The following is a 22537-nucleotide window of genomic DNA, read 5'->3' as shown; positions in this document are numbered from 1 at the left end:
AAGCAGATCAACAAATCTACAATCTACCGAATGAACTTGTTATGTTTTTTGCATTTTATTTGAATGTTGAACAGCTCTAGCAGCATGATAATATACCTGGAGATGTGTTTATGGTGTAACTGAGTCAGACAGGCACCACTCATCTCTACATAGCACTCTGAAATTTACTCAGCCTTGAGAGCAGGAATGCATGAGATGCAAATGCAACAGAAAATGTGCCCAAGTGAGCCTGTGTATGTGTGTGTGTGTTCTGCCCACATACATGCGCTGACAGCTTACAAACAGCAGTACAGGTTTAATTACAGAGGGCCCTCCAGCTGTTTATTGCTCTGCCTCAGTGTGCTTGTGCATTCCCTGTATGTGTTTCTGTGCAAGTGTGTCAGCATGTGTTGCTGTGGAAATGGGGAGACTGTGTCAGTGGTTGAGTATCCAGCTGTAACTACACTGGAATATATTTACATTCATGTCCAACAACTTCGAGGCTTGGTCGCAGGGAGAAGAGCATTTATTCTGATGTGTGGATATCTGTTTAACTATGTAAAAGTGGGTCCTGTGTGTGTTTTTCTGTGTAAATAATAGCACATATGAAGTACCTGCCATCTTTTAACTTATTAAATCATCTACAGTTATAATTTACTACAAATAAGCACCAAGTATTCAGTATTTTGCGCTAAAACAATCTAAAACATCTATTGATTTTTTTCCCCTTTTGGTGCAACCAATTTATCATGAAGTACCAACTGAAATCCACAACTTGTTTGTTTTATCTGGCCATCACTACAAAACTAAATAAACTAACTAACTAACTAAATATGAACACACACACACACACACACACACACAGAGCAAATAGCTGGAGACAGTTTTATACTGATGTTAATGACAGTGGAGGTTCAGAACTCTGCAGTTATTGAATCACTTTTATGCACTTTGCATGTCAGCACTTGGCGACCCTACTCTGCAACTTTACATGGTCCATCACTTCCTGTCTGAGTTATTGCGGATCCTAAAAGCTTCCACTTTGCAGTCCCGCCACTTATAGATGATATTGGAATATCTAGGAGGGAAGAAATCATGTTTCAGTACTATGCTTTAAGTTAATGAGCTCTTTAGAACAACCCTTTTTTCCCCAATGTTTGTAAATAGCAGGCTAATTGGCTAGGTTCTTGATTTTATAAGCCTGTGGCAATGGGAATCAAAACGCTGGAATTCAAATATTAAGAGTGGCGGCACAATACATGTGCATCTCAAACTAAAGCTTTTAACTCAAAGCTGTGACGCTTACTGCCCTCTATTGTCTGTAGTGTACTCAGTACACACCCTTAGTGTGCAGATTCAGAGATGACCTGAGACAGATGAGGGATGATTTAATAGATAATTAATACATGACGTGATCAGCAATTAAGAAAACAGTGTTTTTTTACATCATTTGAAAAAGAATGCAAATTCACAAGATATATGATCAGCATCTCTCTCATATTGCATATTATTGTTGGTGGAGCTAAACATTAAATAAGGAAAATTATGGATACATCCATGTGTTTTCTCTTGGATTTAAATAAATAAATAAATTATTATTCAGTGTTGGAAGGAATTTCAATTTCAAGTCTTCAAACTAACTTGCATTCTCCTTCAGACACGCAGTCACAATGTCACATCCAAGTCTCTTTGTAGCAGGACCATCGTCTATGATGGGCCTGTATGATGATACAGTGCTATAAACTATTAGGGGGATCCCTGCATGTGATATTTATGGGCCTGCCAGTCTTCTGGCTCTACTCATAACTCCCACACCCTTTAATCTTACTGCTGTCATCTACTGTCACTGCCTTATGTCTGTGGCCTTGGCTAACTGCCAGCTGACACATGGCACTATGTGTTTGTGTGTGTGTGTGAATGTGGACCTGTTAAAAACACCATAGAGCAGTACAGTATTTATGTCTTTCAAGTGTAGAGCAAAAGTGACATGTAAAAAAAAACAAACCCAAAGTGCAGTGATACTAGTTACAATAAAGACGCCTCCAATAAATAAACAAAGGAAATAAATCAAAATCATAGTGTGGGCACCAACTGCTATTCAAGTATATAAGCGAAACGCATTGCATTGAAACAGTAAAATTAGCAATTTCATTAAGAAAGAAAAAAAAACATGAGTCCACAAAATGTATATTTTCACATATTGAATAATTAACACATACAGTCATGACAGCTCTTAAATACAACTACAAAGTGTGATGCTTATTGCCCTGAATTATCTCCAGTTTTCACAGTCCACACCCTTTGTGATTCAGAGATGACCGGAGGCAGAGGAGTAGTCTCAGTGAATTAATGAATAAAGTGAGCAGCAGTCATAAAAGCGGACCTTTAGAGCATTTGAAAAGGGAAGGGAGAACTCTGTCTGCACACACAGACAATATAGACATACATAAACACAAATACAGCACAGGCAAGAGCTGAGCCTTACTCTGTTGTAATGAGCATTTATCAGAAAAGCCTTTCCATAAGCTCATTGTCCCTTAAAACTTGATGGGAAATTTATGTGATCATCCAAGTAAGTAATTAATCAAATGAAGTTAAAAAAGTTAAAGAGCAGACATGGCAAATTCTCAGTAAAACAAATATATAACAATGTGAAAAATGAATACACTTCATTAATATTATTTATTAATACTACTAAAACTACTACTACATGCTGATACTACAGCATTGTTTGGCTTCTTCATGGTGTTGGCAAAATGATATATGAAACTGCATTGAGAAATGTGCAAAAATAGCAGCAGCAGATGTTGTTTATATGCTAAAATGGGTCATTTTAGCCCATTGCTAGGCTGTTGCTAGGCAACTTCATAATATTAGATATAGATAAGAACTTTCAGGGGCCTAAGATATAGCTGTGTGCCAAGTTAGGTTGCTCAAGCCCTAATGGTCTAGGAAGAAAAAGAACTGATTATGATGATGGGTGTGAGTGACCAAAATATACTTCTTCCATTTTTATTTACATGGTAAATAAAACAGCTATGATTTTTGGTTCATAATTAGATGGCTGCTTATGCAGAAATCCAAAACTCAGTCCACTTCATAGCACATTAACATAATCCAAACACTTCGTTGCCAGAGTCTCCTCAGAAAAAGCAGCTAAAGGGCTGCACCTTCCTCCATAGCAGGTTAATTGCACAGTGTGGAGGAGAGTGCTGCCTCAGTGGTTTAACTTTAGACACAGACAGATGGCTCCGCTCACCCTTTTCCTCCTTCACTCTTCCCCCTCTCTCTCCCTCTCTAAGATGGGAGCGGACCGTCATTATCTGTCGGGAAGTCTTCAGGTGGACCGGCTGAGTAAGCACATTGACTAACCTCATCCATTTTTCCTACACACTTTTCCCATTTTCTAGACGTGTAGAGTTACTGGAACTAACACTGCCTAAACGGTATAGGCAGCACTTCCAAACAAACAGTGTATTTAATCAGTCGCATTAGAAGTTGCTGACACTGTGTTGTTTAAACTAGAATCGATAAATGCAATTAATGACACAAAATAAAGTACAATGCAATTTTTTTTGTTAGCTATCATTGTGTGATAAAAGTAAATGTGGTTCTTGTTGTCGCTACTCAGCTACGGTAGCCTGCGTAACATCAGTCTTTGGACAAATTCACAGCTGTGCAACTGAAAAACACAGCACACATATTGTTCAAATGGCCATACTTAATAGAAAATTGATCTCATATTTAACAGCATGACACACAATTTGATGTTTACAAATCTACAATCATCCTCCATTAAAGGGCTGTATTGTTGCTTTGCTGGCAGACCCAAGCAATTTCAAGACCCCCTCCCCACAAACATACACAGTCCAAATCCCTTTCCTTCACTCCTAGGTGTTAAACTGTCCCATGTAAGCCCTATCATTTCCATCTCCCAGGGGTTATATATTTTAGCAAGCCCAGTCATAGCCCCTTAGCTTCTCATGATCTTTAAACGTATGTGTCTGTGTGTGTGTGTAAGGGTCTTAGGCCAGGAGATGAGGGCTCCAGGAGGGGACTGGTAGAAGGATTAGCTTTTCTGTTCTCCTCCAGCTCTTTACCATTTTAATGAGGCAGGGCCAGAGGGTCTTTCTTCTGCCCTAGCCAACTGTGTCATAGTCTGGGCCTGGGGACAGAATACGGCTGCAGTGGTTCAGGGATGGTTCTGATACAGCATTGCCATTGTAAGGGGTAAATGGAGTGATGAGAGGAAAACCAGAAGGGGTGGAGGAAAGAGAAACAGACAGATATGGAAATGTGTGAGGGCACGTGCACACAAACCTCTGTGTGTTTTCTGGAATAAAAGAGTAATTTAGGCCTTTCTATGGGAATACCTCCAAAGCTCCAGTGGTATGCACCCCGATAACACAGAGAGGGCCCATGTGGATTAACACTCAATTGAAAGGACTGTAATAACCTGCTGATATGAATATTATTACTTCTACTAGGGAAATACCTGACAATTTTCCTTTCAAAACTTCACAAGCAGATAAGAGTTAACTAAGGGAGGAAAAATTGAGTGCTAATACTTCAGTTTGAGTTTGCAACTTCATGTTCACAAAAGGCAACACACATAAGGCTAAGTCAGTAAAATACAACTGTGACTGTACTGTGGTGAGATCAAGCTAAAATAAATTATACAAACACTTCTTTTTAAGTCTTTAAAATGTAGCCCCGGTCAATGCATTATTGTAGCAGACATATTTAACCAAAAAACAAAAAAGCTACTGACACAAAAAGACAAGATTTATGGCACCACAATCCATAGGACGTGTGTATATGTCTGTCAGCACTACTCGACTGGCTCTGAACTGCACTTCCAAATCCACATGGCGTTATGCAAGGTCCACTGGATGCTTTAAAGTAAGACAAAGCTACTGTCATTGGAAGAAGCCATAGGGCTGCCATGGGGCTTGACAGGAATAGACAGTGGGAAAAGCAAAAGGTCTCAAGGCTGTAGTGGTGTGTGTTAAGATCAAAGGTGTGTTAGAGTGTGTGTCCCTAACGTGTATGTGCTTGTCTGTGCTTTTATTCAATGAGACCTCAAAAGAATCTAGACTGAAAAAAAATATATAACAGAATCTGCAAATCCCCATGGCAAAACAAAAAACGGTCCCCTGGTAGGGTGTCTCTGTGAGTCTTCTCTCGTGGACAAAAGACCTGACAGTCATCACAGGGGGTCAGAAGGATGGTCAAAACTCAAAGATGGATACAATGGCTCTTTGGCTTTCCATGCAGGCGCAAGCACACACACACATACATACACTTTGAAAGAATGCATGCCTAATCAACCTTGTTGAAAAACACAAATAACCTTGAACTGATGATCTGTGTGTGTCGCTGATAAAGGGTTCCATTAAAATAAGGGAACTCGACTAGCCAAAGAATGCTACTGATGTGAATGCTTACAGCAATGGCTTTTGAATTTGTTAGAACTGAGAAGCCCATGAAGAGGAGTCATTGATTCAGACTAAAGTCCACTTCATGGTGGTTTTGGTATTGAGAGGGTGAGACTGAGAACCATTTCACAGCCACTTGGCCTTAGGGCAAAAATGCCCTAGGAGCATGCTAGGATCATTGCTGTGACCTAAAGGTCATGGGGTGGAATGCAATCATTACTGTCACTAGAGCTCAACTTTGGCTTTGTTTATCTGTCTTTATCTTTCTCACGCATGCACTCACAGCAATCAAGTCTTTCTCTAGTCATCAAATAGATACAGCAACCCACTTTTCTATCCTTCGTGACATCAACTGCATGCCATCGACTTTCATGTCACATTTCCATAAAGTTCTTTTAAAATGTCCTTCCCAAACTCTCAGCTTTTACACTACAATTTATTTCCCGCTGTCCACCATCATCTCCCACTATCCCCTCAGACCTATACCTGTAGTCTGCTTCCTTGTTTCAACAAGGCTGCTTCCTCAGACCATATAGTTCCAAGGCAGGCTAAATCATAGTCTGCCACAGGCACTAAATAAGAATAAACGCCTCTGTTTTACCTGTACAGCTTCCCCGAGGGGACACTCAGACTGGAAGGCAGCAAGTATTCTTGCCTTTCTCTCTGTATTTCACCGATCTAGATTCACATTCTCTACATCGCGTGTAACTGAAAAACACAAGAGGCAAAGGCCTTTACTTTCTCCACCAAAGAAATAGGATGAATGCCTTATAGTGTCAGGAAGCGAAAGGGAGGTGTGGGGGAGGATGCAGAGAAAGTGCAATGCAGTGGAATGGGAGAAGTGATTTAATTGAACAATAAGGCAGTCACCAAGGCTAGCATATACCTGGCTTTGGAATCTGTAGGCACACAATAGAGGACTGTTTATTAGAAGGTAGAGGGCAGCGAGTAGGAAAAAAAGTGTGGGAGGGAAAAAATAATATGAATACATAAGCCTGAAAAGAGAATCTAATAAATTTTAATATATTATTATTATCTAATCAGTCATTTTTTTCTAAAGACACTTTGTCCAGAGTCCAGTGGAAAAACTATGTCTGATATGTTGATTATCTTCATGCATGTAGTAAAACAGCTTCGGAACAACACGGCACTCATGGTATCTGGCAGAGCAAACTTTAGCGTTTAGCATCACATCTTAGTCCTGCAAGTTGCAAAAAGGAGGAACTGTAGATCAGACTTGTTTCAGAGCAACTCCAAGTGTCCAAATCTCAGTGATTCAGCGATGATCAGGATGGTGACCAAGCCAGGCCAATTTTAGAATTGCTCTGTCTCAGTAATTAACCAGAACAATTTGGCTTCTGTCAAAATTCCTTAGGTTATTATGTGCCCCACTTCCAGCACCCAATGTGGCTACTACTAAATCTGTCTGTCCACATACCGTATAACATATTCCAGCCCTCAACACAGACCATTTTCACAGATAATAATTAGCAGTGATTCATTATTTTATAAGGATTAACTGTGTAAGGATTAACAGCAGCCTGTAAGTTGCTTGCAAGCCACATATACTACAGCTAAAATGTTCCACGAGCATGATGTCGCTCCTGAAGATTTATAGATCCAACTTGATGTCCGGTGTGTCAGTTCCAGTTGAGCTGGATAAATTGAAAAGATGTGCAGGCAAACACATAAAAAATTACTCCTGTTAAAGTGTTTCATTTCAAGCAGCAGGTGGGCGTTAATTACTACACAAACTGAACCCAACTTATGGTTCTTTGTCGTTATTGCAGTCACACACAGACTCGTACCCCTGCTCAAATATCAGATCAACCTTATTTCTACTTGAATCTACAAGATGTGCAGTGGCACATGATGTACAAGCCGAAAATCCCTGCACAACTTTCACCCAATGCCCAGATAATTAGGGAACTCGCAAATGACCAACATGTTTGTCTTAAGCATGTGCCCTAAGGCTCCGATGTGCATGTGCGTACACATGCCAGTGTGACTAATTATTATTTTTTTCTTTGTATATTAGTGTGTGTCACTGCTCCTGCTGACTGCTCTGCATTTTCATCTCTCCTTCTCACATTGTGCACACAGATGAAAGTGGGACTTGTGTGTAATTAATTGGATGTGTTTGTAATTAGGGGGCGAGAGAGGGAGAGATGCAAGCAAGCCTCCTTTTGTTTTGTCTGTTGCGCCTAACAACAGCACAGGAAAATAAAAACTGATTACACAGAACACTAATTACCATGGAATTATCCCCATCACTTCACAGGGTTAATTCTTATTGTACGTGCGCATGTGTGTTTGGGTGTACATTCGCGCACGCAAATGTGTCTGGCTTCTTTCTACATGGTCATGGACATATTCTTTGGTATGTAGAGAAGCATAAGTGGGGGAATATTTACTTAACATGAAAAACAACTAGCTTGTTTGTTGACAAAAGACAGCAAATTATTGCTTTCAGACAAAGCTCATTTGTGCGTGCTCAGATTTGCATGAACTAAAACATGAAGTCATTAAATATACCTTCAACTTTGTTTGATATTACTCCAGTCACACAGGCCTGGAGACTGGTTGGCAACCACCAGTTGCAAGAGAACTGTATTATCTGACCAGTTAGCATGTAGCTACTGAAAGCTGGTGGCAGTGACTGTAAAAAAGACTTCTCAAACACACTTTCCATTTGCATTTTAAATAAGTTTCTCTAGAATTCTGCAGTGAATTCAAAGAATGTGGATTCACAAACAAGGCCAAGCAGCTTTTATAAATTGTTAAAGAAAACAAACAAACATGAAACTGCTCTAATCTATCTTCAGTTGGTTTCAAGACTCAAGCTCTGCAGTTGTTGGTGCCGCTGATAAGCTTATCGTCTGCAGCTTTTATAGAAACAAACACAGACGTACAACTGATACCAAGAGACTAAATAAAAAGCATCCGAAGCTCAGAGAGTGAGCTTCTACTGGCATGGGCCTGCAAGGAGATCTACTACACAAATGCACACGCACACATATAAACTCGCGCTGACACACTCCGTGTCACTGTTGAAATATCAAGTCTGAAAAGTGTGCACATTCAAATTACAGCACAGAAAAGAGACCTGCTGAAGTCTTCACGGTAAGATTATTTCAAGATTATAGCTTGTGACACACACTGCATATTATTGAAATGTGAATATGACAGACGGCACAGGCAATGGCAGCAACATTTCTGATCTTGAAACAGTTAAAAGGTGCATTTTCTCTCACACTCACAGTCGTAATTCTTTTGATATATGCACGCCAAACTAAAGTGCGAAGCTTCAAAAAACTGTTGGGATCAAATGCAGCGACAAAAAGACAACAAACCAAACCATACCGATAGATGAAAGTGTGAGAACATGTGAATTAAAAGAAAAAAACCCAAAACATGTATATTAAATCTAATTTGGAGGTGAGGTGGACCTAAGTGGGAGCACCCTCTTCCCTGTAGATTGCAGAAATGGAAGCGTGGATCCCTCTGGACCTGTCTCTCTCCTCCTTCTCTCTCTCTCTCTCTCCCTCTCTTACTGCATCCCTTTGTTGCATTGCTCGACTCGCCCTGTGTTACCATGGCAACAAGGACTTGTGCGACATGGTGAGGACTATGGAGGGAGAAAAAGCGAGGAATAGCAGGAAGGGAAGAGTCTACCTGCAATCCAAAACCTGCAGCAGGAACTCCGAGGGAATCGAAGAGGGGAGGAGAAGAAGAGACAAGAGTTCATCCCCAACTTACGTTCTCACACAAATATTTGTCCTACAGCACGACTCCTCTTTCCTGTCCCTTTATCGCCGTTCTCCTCTGCTCTATCCCGCTTTTCTCAACTCTCTCGCTCTGCGCCTCCAACCATCTCTTCCTCTTTCGTCCCCTTCTCTCCTATTCTGTTAAGCATCCTTTCTTTCCTCCTTTTCTACTGCACCCTCGGAAATAAATTAGCAATGACAGTGGTTTGGGTGAAGGAGAATTGTAATTATAAAAATGTCACTCCTGGTTATTCTTAGGGAATGAGGAGCCGTTACTGTCTGATGCATCTGCACTTTGCTGCACATAGAAGAATGAACTAATTATGCTTCATTCTATTTACAGGGTCATGTGAGTCATAAATAGAGATTATAGCAGATTTCTCTTTACGCATAGGCAACTGTCACATCATGTGAGAGAATGTGACTGCTGGACCTCCCGTGTCTCAGTTTATTCCCTCTAAGGACTTTAATTATATCTTCAGATGTTCATAAGATGTGCATGTGGACTTGGCTGCACTGTAAACTAATGGTGTGTCCCTTGAATGTTAACGATTGACTGCAGGTGTGAGTAAAATTAGCTGGATGTCTACCATCATAGTGGGAAGTGGGCAGATCGTTTTCTTGAACATTGCAACAAAAGGTCTCGCGAGAATGTGTTATTTATATTCAGCTGCATAGATAATTAATTGGATCATAGGAAAAAGGTGTTCTTTCAATTCTTAGCTGTACTATAGAGATTTATTAACATATTTTTAATCTTTTCATAACCAAACATATTATTATTATACTTTCTACCACACTGTTATGATACTATATGATGCTTATGAGGCTTTAGATGCAGTGTAGAGTAACACACTCTATATCTTTGACTGTAGGAGTCACAACTAAAGGCAGAGCTGTCGGACTGATGTAACAATCTGACCTGAGCAGGGCCACTGTGCCAAGCCTCCCATCAGACAGATAAACATCTTCATAAAAGGATTTATATTGGCTGTCAGAGTGTATAGATGATATCAGGAATATATAGATGAAACATCCATGCGCAGTCACACCTACACGCATGGACACAGATAGAGAGAAAGACACATCACTCAGATGGGTCCCACCGCATTCATCTTCGCTATTTGCGCTACCAAATGATTGTGAGCTGTGTGATCTCACTAGCTGATTCTGGTTCATATTTAAGGTATTGGATAACAAGAGGAAATCACACAGAAACCAGATGTAATCAGATTCCGGTTTTGCACCGGCACACAACTGGATCACGTCTTGACACATAACACAGGCAGCCTGCTTATCCCATCATTACTGCGGCTCACATTTCCTTTGAAAGACAACATAACCCAATTACCAGCATCCTGTTTTTGACAAAGGCAATACACGAGTGTGTTATTGCATTGGGATGGATCTTACTGAAGGTCACACATTTATATCCTGCCCTACAACATATCTTGCCTCTTTATCCCTATGGCTTTAAAGTCATGTTGACTGTCTGATACCATGTTTAATAAAAATCTGCCATCAATCACAGGATTTTAGCCCAGTACATCCAGAGCTGGGCAACCAGCATAGCGCACATATGGAAAATGAGTCACTAGACACCTTGCCATTATCACACACCCTGTCTGCAGTAGCATTTGCCAATTTGATACAATTAAACTGTCATATAACATGGTGGTAACACCAGCGCTGTCATCCATTTCCCCAAAGTGAGCCAAAGACATTGTATATCTTTTGGCTGGTGACAATTACAAGAAAAAGCACATTATAAATTGTAATATATCACATTTTATTGAAGGCTGTAAAAGATTAGTTAGCATAATTAAAACTTAGTTTATGTTTGACATTGTGGCTCCTGGCTGTGGCTGGCACATATGCATGATAGGTAGACTGGAGGTAGCTGTCTGGGCAGGACAATATTTATGGTCATGAATGTGGGGACAGAAGCTTAAGAGGGATTGATACAGAATCTACTTCTTTTTTAAAGAAAAGTTGCACAAAAGCTTGAACCTGATTACCTAAAGCCAATGAAAAACTTTGCTGTCACAGCTTGTATACACCCTGACCAACATGTCTTGTATAAACATGGTTAAGATGATAAACATTTAGAAAAAGAACTACTCAGTGTGAGACTTGCACTTAGGGCTGTGGGTAAACCTATTTATTGTGGACCAGTCTGCAAGTCTCCACTAGTAATAGCAAGTTGTAATAGTTTTTCTGCCCTGTTGCAATACAGAGCAAGTTGATGTGTTACAACTCACTTCTATGCTGGTTGTGAACCACTTTAACACCCTTTCCCACCATCTTTACATTAAATATGAAATTATTTTCATCCTTTAGCCTCCATGCAGTGTATAATTCAGAGTGTCTCTAATCAAAAACTGTCTCTCCTCACCCCATCACTCTCTCGCAAAATTTAAACAGCCTCTATTTTAAAACTCTGACACTGAATTCAACAAGGTTCATAATTGCTTAGCATTAATTACAGTAGCTGTGGATTGTCAACTTAATCAGTGACAGCATTTACCTTCAATTAGCTTTCACTACAGTCTTCTTTAGACCCAAAAAGACTTTTTGAAAAAAAAAAAAAATCATCACCGCAGTTTAAGTTTCAAGGAAAAACGGTAAACACAGTAGGGGAAGATACGGAAACACAAACATATCAAGTCTGCACAAGAAGAAAAAAAAAACATTTAAAACCACTGAGATTCTGGCAGTCTCTTTCAGTGTTGAGTTACACACATAAGAAAATGAAATAATTAGCCAGCTAATTGGAATAGATGCGCTGGAGAAGCTTTTTATGACTGCTGTTGCCTTTTTGTAAACATAATAAAGTAAGCTGGGATGGAAGGATGGAGGCAACGGTGGAAGGATGGAGGGGTGATATGATGCAAGACCCATTCATTAACAGAATCCATTAGTGCATGAAAATAAAGCAGCGGAAGTAAAACAAACAGGAAAGACTAATTATGATGTGCTGAGTTGATACAACACGTGGGTTTTGCATGTCTGTCAAGTGTTTATTTGTAGATTAATATGCATGTGAGCCCACTGCCATGCGTGTTTCAGAGGCTTACAAAAGTCGTAAACACAGCACTGGTAAGTGTTATCGGGCCTCTCGCAAGGTTGCTATTTGCTACTTTAATTAACACACAGCCAGAGGGAGGCTTCACTGATACAACTGCAATGCACAAACTCTCTATCAATGTCCCTACATTGCTGCTTCAGGCCCGTACTATTCATTGTTAATACTGACAGGCACCGGCAATAAATCAAAGTGAAGGAAAACTTCAGCCTCTCTCGCGCTTCACATGGAGCAAGCTGATGAGAGAATTTGTAAAAACAAGTTCAACACGAATACATAGTTTATGAAGAGAGAAAGTCAGCGTGTAATCCTGTCAACGCGGCAAGGATACGTTTAAAAACCTTTAACGCTTTGTCAAAGTCAATTTGCTATTTTGACACAAACAGAAAGCTACAATATGAAGTGCGTACGCAACTGCATATATGGTTGTAGAGTTTGTAACGTGTAACTGTAAGATTCCTGCTTGATTATAATGAAGTAGCTCGCCGTGTGTATGTGAAAATGGGTTCTCACTGACAACTGATACATGTTCTTGAACGTACTGTGTAAGGTAAATGTCGGGTACCGGGTCGTGTGACCTAGTGTTTGAATTTTTATGTATCTTTTGTAGTCATTTGTGTTCTAGTTTAGCTCATCTAGTTAATTTCTAGGTTAAAGTTTAGTCCTAGTTTCTTAGTCCCTTTTGTCATCTCTCCCTGGTCCGTGCGTCGACCTGATGTTTCATGTCTGTGTGGCTCTTGTCAAGTTCGTGTCATGTCTATGTCTCTTTGTTTCCTGTTTTATTTTGAAAGAGTCTGGTGTTCTTTGTTCATTGTATTTAGTTTTTTTCTCCCCTGTGCTGACTCTAGTCAGCTGTGTCCTCATGTGTTTTCACTTCCCCTAATCATCCCTGTGTGTATTTAGTCTCTGTGTTTCATTCAGTCTGGGTCGTGTTGTCTGTGTAACCTTCCCTGTTATGTCTCGTCATAGTTGTCACAGTTCTCATAGTCACAGTCATAGAATTAGTCTTCAAGGTGTCATAGCTTATCACGGTTTCATAGTCTCGTATAGAGGTCTGTATCATAGGTTTTTCATAGTCCGTTTTCCAGTTTAGTTGTCTTGCCTGCACTCGTCTTAGCTTTTGTTTTGCCTTCTGTTATCGGCCATAATAAAGGCTCGCTTTTTGTTAAAGTCACATCACGTCTCCTCGCCTGTGCCTGCTCTTGGGTCGTGCTCTAACTAATACACCGATGCACCCCGCTGTGACAGTAAAGGAGACAGGACCTGTTAATATACACTTAAAAAAGTTTTTAAATGCATTTTTATATAGTTTTACAGTGACAGACAAAGACTTACATCTGATCATATTCATTTCAGTATGGTCCAATGAATCTTTACCTTGTGACAGAGTAAGAACACTATGAAGTATATCTTCAGTAAAGCCCAATCCCAAAAATTTAAATAGGAGCAGATAAGAGGAACATTAATAGAGTTCAACAACCCCTTTTTTGTCGTCTTAATACTCATCTGATGACACTGAAACAAATAATTATCAGTTGCCAATGTAATATATAGGCTTCACACACAAAGGCATGCAGTGCAGCGAACTAGAGACACTATGCAGAATGCAAACATCTGTAGAGATATAGATCAATAGCATTAAAAGTGATGCTTTACAGAACTGAATCCCTCCTCATCTCCCTTTAAAGTATGCATCTGAACCGGTGGTGCCTTTCTACTTATTCTCCATCAAAAGCTCTTTGCCCTCATGGTCACGCGCTTGTGTTCCCCGGCATTGGGCGAGAAAACCAACAGCAGCAGAACATAAAGAGAGAAAGAAAGCATGAAAAAAAATTAAAAACAATACAGTAGTGTGTTCCGTCATGAAAAATGTCAGAATAATGGAGGGAAAAAACAGGACAAAGAGAAGGGTTGAGGACAATGAATTATACAATTTACTTACAAAAAAATACTGTACTTAACACTAATGAACCAAATAATTAGCCTTCTGGAAAGCCTTGTCAAAAACATTTACAGGCATGCAACTAAAGCACGAAGAGTCCGATTAGGGGAGAGAAGCAGGCAATGAGAAAGATCAAAACAAATGACAACCTTGATGAAAAGTTGAAGTAAGCTCCAAAGGTAAGAAAAGAAATGTAATTAAAGTGAAGGCAGAACATAGGCATCCGCATATAAGCGGAAAAAAAAAAGTGAACAAAAGAGAAACTGGGGTAGATATGCAGATTGAATGTGGCTAAGCATGACTGCAATGCATCTATGATTCTCTGAACCAGTTCATAAATAGAAAAAAGGAAGGAACAAAGCAAGGAGCGAGCAAGTCGAAGGAAAATTCTAGTGTTGAGTCCCAATGTGTCTGACAGTGCAATGGATGATTTATGGCGAGCATTGTCTGGCGATGTAATTGGCCGCCATGTTGGTTTGCTTTGCGAGAATGAGAGCATGAGAAAAGTGGAAATATCTAAGGACTTGTGCGGACTGCATCCCAACAGCAGCAATCAAAGTGAAAGGTGAAGGGTTAGAGACAATGAAACAGAACGAGGGATAAAGGAAGCGCAGAGGAAGATAGAAACACTCAGTAACAAAGGCTTTGTACAATGAGAATAAAAACTACAGTAAAAGTACACTCACCTGCTACATTCTTACACACAGCTGTTCAAAAGCTCCTTGATACAAATATGTAATCAGCCAATCCCACAGCAGCAATTCAATGCATTTAGGCCATATGGTATGATATGCTGAAGTTCAAAACTGAACATCAAAATGGGAAAGAAAGGCAATTTAAGTGACTTTGAATGTGGCATGGTTGTTGGGCTGGTCCGAGTATTTCAGAAGCTGCTAATATACTGGGATATCCCCACAAAACCATTGCGCAGGTTTACAGAGAATGGTCCAAATAGAGAAAATATCTACTGAGCAGCAGTCTCGGGCTGAAAGCCTTGCTGATGCCAGAGGTCAGAAGAAAATGGCCAGACCGCATCAAGCTAAAAGGAAGGTAACGGTAACCAGTCGTATCAGTAAGTATACAGAAGAGTACCTTTGAATGCAAAACACATTCAAATTTAAAGCCGTTTGGCTATAGCCAAATTAAGGCAGGTCTGAAAGCAAATGTCTGTCTGGTGTCTGGTGAGCGTATATTATACAGATATATGTATATTTAATTATATTTTAAATGGGCACTGGTGAGAGAGCACAAATGTTGGCTAATCATTGTGTACTGAATAAACAGGTGAGTAACATTTAATCAATATTCGAAAAGCGTCCAGTGATGTAGCCATAGCTCCGTCTCAACTTGACAGTAAACGTGTGCTTCACGATGAGATCACCGCCACCAAGTCAAAATGAGGTCATACTGATTTCAGTGATTTAAGATTGACTGCACATTGGTGCAGCTCCAACCCTCAAGGGACTGTCATATTTCCATAAAAACAACAAATTTATCTTTTTACTACATTACTGCCTTAGATCAATCTTGGCTTGAGAACAAAGAGACATGTTTCAGTGCTGACAGTGGAGTGTAATCAAGTGCTTCACCCATTTAAAGTGACTTTAGCCTCATGTAAGTTAACAGTGCAGAACAAGAGAAACACTACTGCGCATGTCAAATAGGCCCCGTAAGAAGAAAGAGATCAGAAAGTCTATATCAAATAAAAAGAGGAAAATGATTGTTCATTGGTGTAAAATGAATGTCAATATATGTCATCAAAACAAAAAGTTAAATCATCCACTTTTTATATATATAGCATTTGATGCAGTTTTGTAAAACAACTCTTCATTTCCAAATAAATTACTAAGGCTATTCAATCATGTACTTGTTCAAGTGGGCAGTCATGTTTGAAGTCAGTGCGGGGATATTATGCTGCTCTGATGTGTGAATAGCATTAGTTAAAAAGTGCTATTTGATTTGGTGTTTAACTGATATAGTCTTTGAAAACGACATCAAAGGCTCCTTTGTGTTTTTATCTTTCCATCCTGAAACTGGTTTGATGGACACACACTACACACACCTATCCACACACACACAAACACAAAAAGAGAACGAAGAGAAAGACCACACTACTGTCATCCGAAGAGCCAAACAAGATAAACTACTATCTCTAATGTTCTCCCTGTGATGCACCTCTATCACTGCTTGCTCACTTGTTCCCTCCTATTTTGTCTCCACTTTTCCCGGCAGTTCTGACACTCAGCACAGAGAAGTTGTTCTCACCATTTTCTCTGTGTTTGGACGAAGCCAGTAACTTCTCTCTTTAATGAGCATGTCGTGTTCCCCTCCTCTGCTCATTCCCTAAACGCACCCTCTCAAACACTGGCAGCTTGAAGGGTAAGGAATTGTGTGTGCACGTGTGTGTGCATTAAGCGTGTTTATGTGGAAGCATTAGAAACAGGAAGTAAAGATAGAGATACTGTTGTTGTGTGACTAGACCGGGCCAGTAGCTTGTTTCTGATGAGTCATGTTCCCTTGCTTTCTCGATTCTCTTACCACAGCCCTCAAACGGGGATAGTTTTCTGAGGGGTGGAGAGAGAACATGGTAGGATAAGTCAGGGTTGAAAGCAATGAAATAAGAGAAGGTTAAAATTCAAACTAGAAAAGCAAAGGAAAAAGGACAGAAGACAGACAGGCACCCAAACAAGTTCAAACAAGCTGTAAACTAAAGCTGTGAAGAGTCTGGCACAACAGTATCAGACACGCACTTTAGCATAAATGGTAGCATGCATGCACACATCCTCTAACAGCCCGGGGCAACGATGTCAATCCGCAAAACCCTTCTCACCAAACTATAATCCCCAGATTGCCAAACCCTCCCCCGATGTTGCATCACTGCTTTGGTCTGTTGGATGACATCACAGACTTTCCTTGAGGTATAGATCAGTGAGCATTGTATACCAGACATCACATATACCACTAAAGCTCCTTAAAGCCCCCAAAAAGGTAGCGAGAAATGGCTGATTTGCATAATGGCTGTGCTGTTAGGAGGTAAAGCAAATCAGCCTGTCACCATTTGGTAACCTTTACTATTTCACAGGCAAAAGAAATATGATATGCGAGCTCCCACCAGGAGAATAAAAGCATAATTTTACCACAAGGTCAGAATATCAACCAATTATACTTAATACATTTTTATGTCGCAAAAGCTATAGCTTTAGTGCACAGGTAGACTAGTATATAGAAGAAAGAATACTGAAATAAAGATAAAGCCTATTATACACAGGCGAGTGTTAAGCACAGAACACACACACACAAATGACAAAAGCCCAGGTTCCAACTTCTGTCTTGGCTGTGAAAAGAACAAAAAAAAAAAAAACTGCTTAAAACTTTCTGCCGGAACCAGGTGTGGATGAATATTCATGAATGGAGTGAGTATCAGGTTGTCGTTCCAACTACTACAGTGTGATTGAGTGAGACAGTGCTTTTGTGTATGTTGTGATGGTAGGGGGGCAGCGAGATTGCTTCTCTATGCCTTTGTGTAGGTGGAAAACTGGCCATTTCTCAGAGAGGGACAACTAAATAAAGACGGAGGGTGAAAACAAAAGCAGACCAACTGCAGCTCTGAATATTCATGAGAGGTCGAGTGACTCAGAGCAATTCAAATAACAAGGAACAGGAGGGAGGGTATCGTCCCACTAATTCCTGTTCGGTTAAGTTTTATTTTGGAACAATACTGTGCAACATGTTCAGTTTTGGATTATATAGCTGAGTGCTTTGAAGAGGAGTCTTTAAAAGAGGTGTCTCTGGCAGCTGCTGCGCATTTTGATCGTCAAACTTTAATCAGGGTGGAAAAGTTTAGTGGGCTAAAAAAGACATTAAATAACTTTAACGTGCAAACAAAGCTCTGAGTCGTTCCTGTAGAACAGTTTCAGATAATGTGAAAAAAAACGAGCGAGAATCGGGCAAGGGTAACGTCCAAATTCTCACATATAGCACACACAGCTGGAAATAGTCTCTCTCACACTCACACACACACATGGCCATGCACATACACACAAATCTTCAAAGTCTTCTCCTGAAGAAGGTGCTTTATCAAAACACGGTCCCTGAAAATGTTATGGACACATTGCCAAAGGGTGAACACACATACACACTTGCACACATAAATGCAGACATGCAGTCTATCACGCTAAAATGCTATCAAACCAAAGTAAAAAGTTGGGTAGCACTTCTCAGATTGTAGCACATTACCATGGGAACACGGTTTAACAGCTGGTTTGCATGCTAGAGGTACGCTGGTATTCACCCTACATAATTTAAGCCCCATTTAGATGTGCTGTGTCCAGTCAGTGATCTAGTGGGAGCAATGGCAGCAATACCTATTTAAAAAGCAGGAGGGGGGAAATGGACAGAGAAGCGCCTTTATATATGATGTCCAAAATTTATGGTGGATAAGTAAATTGGGGGAGTACTGAAAGGGGTCCAAATCTGTGCTGAGAGGCTTGAAGAGGTGAAGATGACTGCTGATAATAAGCAAAAAGAAGTCTTGAGGAAGAGAAAGGGAGCGGTGGAGAATATGAGTATCCAATACAAAGGGAGGTGAAGAGAAAATCTGAACTGAAGCGGAAACTGAGAAAACAAAATCACTGTTTCATCTGCAGAGAGAAAATGATACATTATTTATGTACTCCTCTGTTTCCCCTACAATCAGCTAAGATTGTACACTTATACCAGTGAGTGGGGAGAATGTGAGAAGAGGGATAGAACGTCTGACACAGGAGTATAGAGACTGAGAGAAAATATGAAAAATGAGAAGAAAAGTGACTGCTGAGTGCATGATATGATTAGCATTTTAATGTGTTCCAGACGTAGCTGTGAGACCAGCAGCTCACTATGATTCCACTGAGAATGATAACACTAATAATAATGGCTTTGTATTTAAGACTGCTACATGCACGATGGAGGGAAAGCACTCTAGTGCTATCTGTCACTTATTTGTCTTCACTTCAGTACATTCTCTTCAGATAAAAAGGTCACCACGGTTGCCATAGGTGATCAGTAATCGAATAACTTGATTTATTATTTGCACTGAGAAGCGACTGATGTTATAGTTGCCGTTAATCAATCAGAATCAAAATCAGGACTTCTGACTTGCAGACAAAGTTACCTCAAGAAGTGAGTGTGTGCATCTAAGCGGACGACCTTGCCACGTCAAATGTTGTCACTCAGGATAATATGACAGAAGGCGGAGAGACAAACAGTGAGTCAGCAAACACCCTCAATGAATTACAATCAGTCCAGATGGGCTGCTGCTGTGTCATGAGAAATATCCAGCAAGTACAGACAACATGGAAAAGCTGTGTACTGTGCAATACACGCAGCACAGTGCGACTATATATTGCACTACATCTGCATTAATTGAAATTATTGTTATCTTACAACATGGTAAATATTTTTAAATTTATATACATTTACATTTGCTTAGATTTAAATTAAGTTTAAGGGAGAAAAACTGGCACAGCTGTAGCTACTTGTATCCAGTTTGCTTGAGAATAACTTAGAGCAACAATTATAACTCCAAATTTCACGGATGTTTCTGTTCCCATTTTCATCTCTACCTCTAATCACCCGTCTTCCTTTTCACTCTACTCCTGCAGCTGTCCAGACTGCTGTTCCACTGAATCTCCTCCAAGCAAGGAGTGATCACACCAGCCCATGACACCATGCTGAGACATGTGGCATTTCCACTGCTACACATCTCATCTGCCTAAATTAGCATGGATTACACTATCACATGAGCAATTAAATTGCATGGGAGGATGACAGGGCGTTCAGGTGGAGCGGGTGGAGGCAGGTGCAGCCAGGTGGGTCTCGGATAGCTTTTTAGGGAGGGGCGTGCAGAGTTGAGAGTGTTAGTCAGACTTAAAGGGAAGTCAAATTGTAAGGATGGTGGATTTAAAAAAAAAAAAAAAAAAAAAAAAAAACCTCTGTAAACTGTGTGAAAGGAACTACAACCAAAAAAAAAAAATTAAATCACAGGTTGTCCTGCTTACACACTTTCTCTCTCTTGACACCATCTCAGCCCTCTGACATCACCTGATGGATTAAGTGCTTTTCATCTTGTGGCAGGGTTTTCCATCCAGAGACAGCAATTGAAAATCTAGGTAAGAAGTCCTGTTAAGAGCTTAACAGCTTCCTTTGTGACGAGGAAGGAAAAGCTCTGGTTAAAAGGTCAATGGGCTTCCACTTAAAGTCTTTATGATAACAGCAATGACAGCATACGCTGGCATAATAATTGCTGTGGCGATGCATTTTGGCTTGGAAGCATCCTCAAAAGCTGTGCTGCCGAAGTTAAAATCACACCAGAATGACAGACTGAAGAATTACCTTTTGCACTATGTCCAACATTGTGTGGAATAATATTGGTGATACACACACTATGCCTTAAAAGATTGAGACAATGCAACCTCCTGATATTTCCTTATTGTGTAGATTTGTTTTTATTGTGTATCATGTGTTGAATCTTTGGATCTTTGAATTCTCTTCAGGACAAGATATTTGAATTGAACAAAGAATATTCAACTGGACCAGTGTGCTTGAGGTCAACTAAATATCAAAGCAAAGTCTGGGAAAAAATGAAACAAAACAAAGCTTGTATAATAATTGCAATAATTCAGTCTTTAAAAAAGAAAAAAATGGGGCCATATGTGAAAAGAGATTAATCTATTCAATTTCTAAAAGGATTTTAGCAATTTAGGAAATGTTTAGGAATTTAGGGAATATGTCTTAGAAATTTTTGCTAAGCAAGTACATTGCAGTTGTACGTTAAGCAGACTGTAATCATTAATAATAAAAAATATAATTTTAAAATCAGATGTATGGCTAATGAAACAGGAGAAAAGTTATTATTGAGAATCACACAATGACCTTGGACAAGAAAAAAAAGAGATTTCTGCCTGGTGTTAGCAAGACGAAGGATGAAAGGCTGTACTTCGTCAGAAAGTGCTACGGATAATATCAGAAAAATGTAAGGGATGTGTGTCTGTAGTGAACGTTCCTGTACTCTGTGGCTTCAGAAACCGACCTGAGTTTTAAAAGAACGGTGGGAAAAGAACTGATGGATGTACAACTATGTCTGGTTGCATTACTTTGTGAATGACCTCTGGCTCCACAGAAGAAATCTTTTGAAAGAAGAGAAATAAAAACATCCAGCTAGACTTTTGTAAAATGAACGAATGCTGCCAAATACAAACATCTCCGGGAGAAAGTTGTTTAAACAGATGGACAAGTTTAGAGAAGTTTAGATTATTTCGCAAGTCACATGAAGGTTTCACTGACACAGACATGCTCCCCGCTGTGAAACTTGGAAGATTTGGGAAGCAGGAGAAATGGAGACAAAAACAGGAGATGTGAACAAATAGTGGGAAAGGCTATTAATCATTCCCACTGTAAAGATGGGTTACCATTGGCAACATCTATTGTGGGGCAGGAAGTAAGGGTGATCAATATTGTCGTATTAATGAAAGAATCTCACGACTGTTTGTGCATATTTCATCCATCTTGGACATACAAGTGCTACGTTTCTGTATTTTATGTGCTTGCTTGTTGTTTAGATGGAGCACACTTCATCATTATTTGACACATTATTTGGTCACCATCTGGGAAGAATCACCAAAAGCCAACAAATGTGTTGGAGAAGTAACAAAACAAACATTAGCGCTAAAAAGTGGAGTTTCTCATTATGAGAAAGGCTATGAGACTGACAAGTAGTAGATTTTGTAATTTCACTGGACAGCTTTAGACAGCACACATGTGAGTATGAGATAATAGAAGGAGGTGGAGTTTAGCACTGATGTGCATGGATGTTTTGTTCTCTTCACAGCTCTTGAAGCAGTATATACCATTCTGTCCAAGCAAACACTGACAAACTTACACCGACACACAGCCAGTAATCTGGTGTCTGACACAACCAAACAAACTACGCATGTAGATTTTATGAAAGCAACGTCTCTCTAAACATAAAAGATTAAACAGTTCCATGTGCACATGCACACACAAATGCACAGTGCTGCTACCACTCAAAGCTCTACAGTCATTACAGCATCCTCTGTGGACCTAATGTGTGGCTGTACTGTAAACACCGCTGACAGTGCAGTGCAATATCTGCCTCCAGCCATATTATTATCAAGGTCTCTGTATGTGTGTGTGGATAAGGGAAACACGGGATGACAGAGTGCCATCATTGAAGACAAGTCCCAAAGGATCAATACTAGCATCACCGCTGACCAAACACACAGGTTTTTACTGATGATTTAGCAACATTCACCTGTGTCCAGGTCTG

The 22537-nt window shown here is 40.0% G+C and overlaps 1 protein-coding gene across 4 annotated transcripts in view; it reads right to left on the bottom strand.

Annotated features, from left to right (window-relative positions):
- plxna4 (plexin A4) overlaps positions 1 to 22537 on the bottom strand; it is a 255363-nt gene that overhangs the window by 137358 nt on the left and 95468 nt on the right. The gene's annotated exons all lie outside the window — the stretch shown is intronic.

Source organism: Aulonocara stuartgranti (assembly GCF_965226115.1).
Source record: "Aulonocara stuartgranti genome assembly, chromosome: 17".
In the NCBI taxonomy this organism is placed as follows: Eukaryota; Metazoa; Chordata; class Actinopteri; order Cichliformes; family Cichlidae; genus Aulonocara; species Aulonocara stuartgranti.
This window is presented reverse-complemented; position numbering and strand designations above follow the sequence as displayed.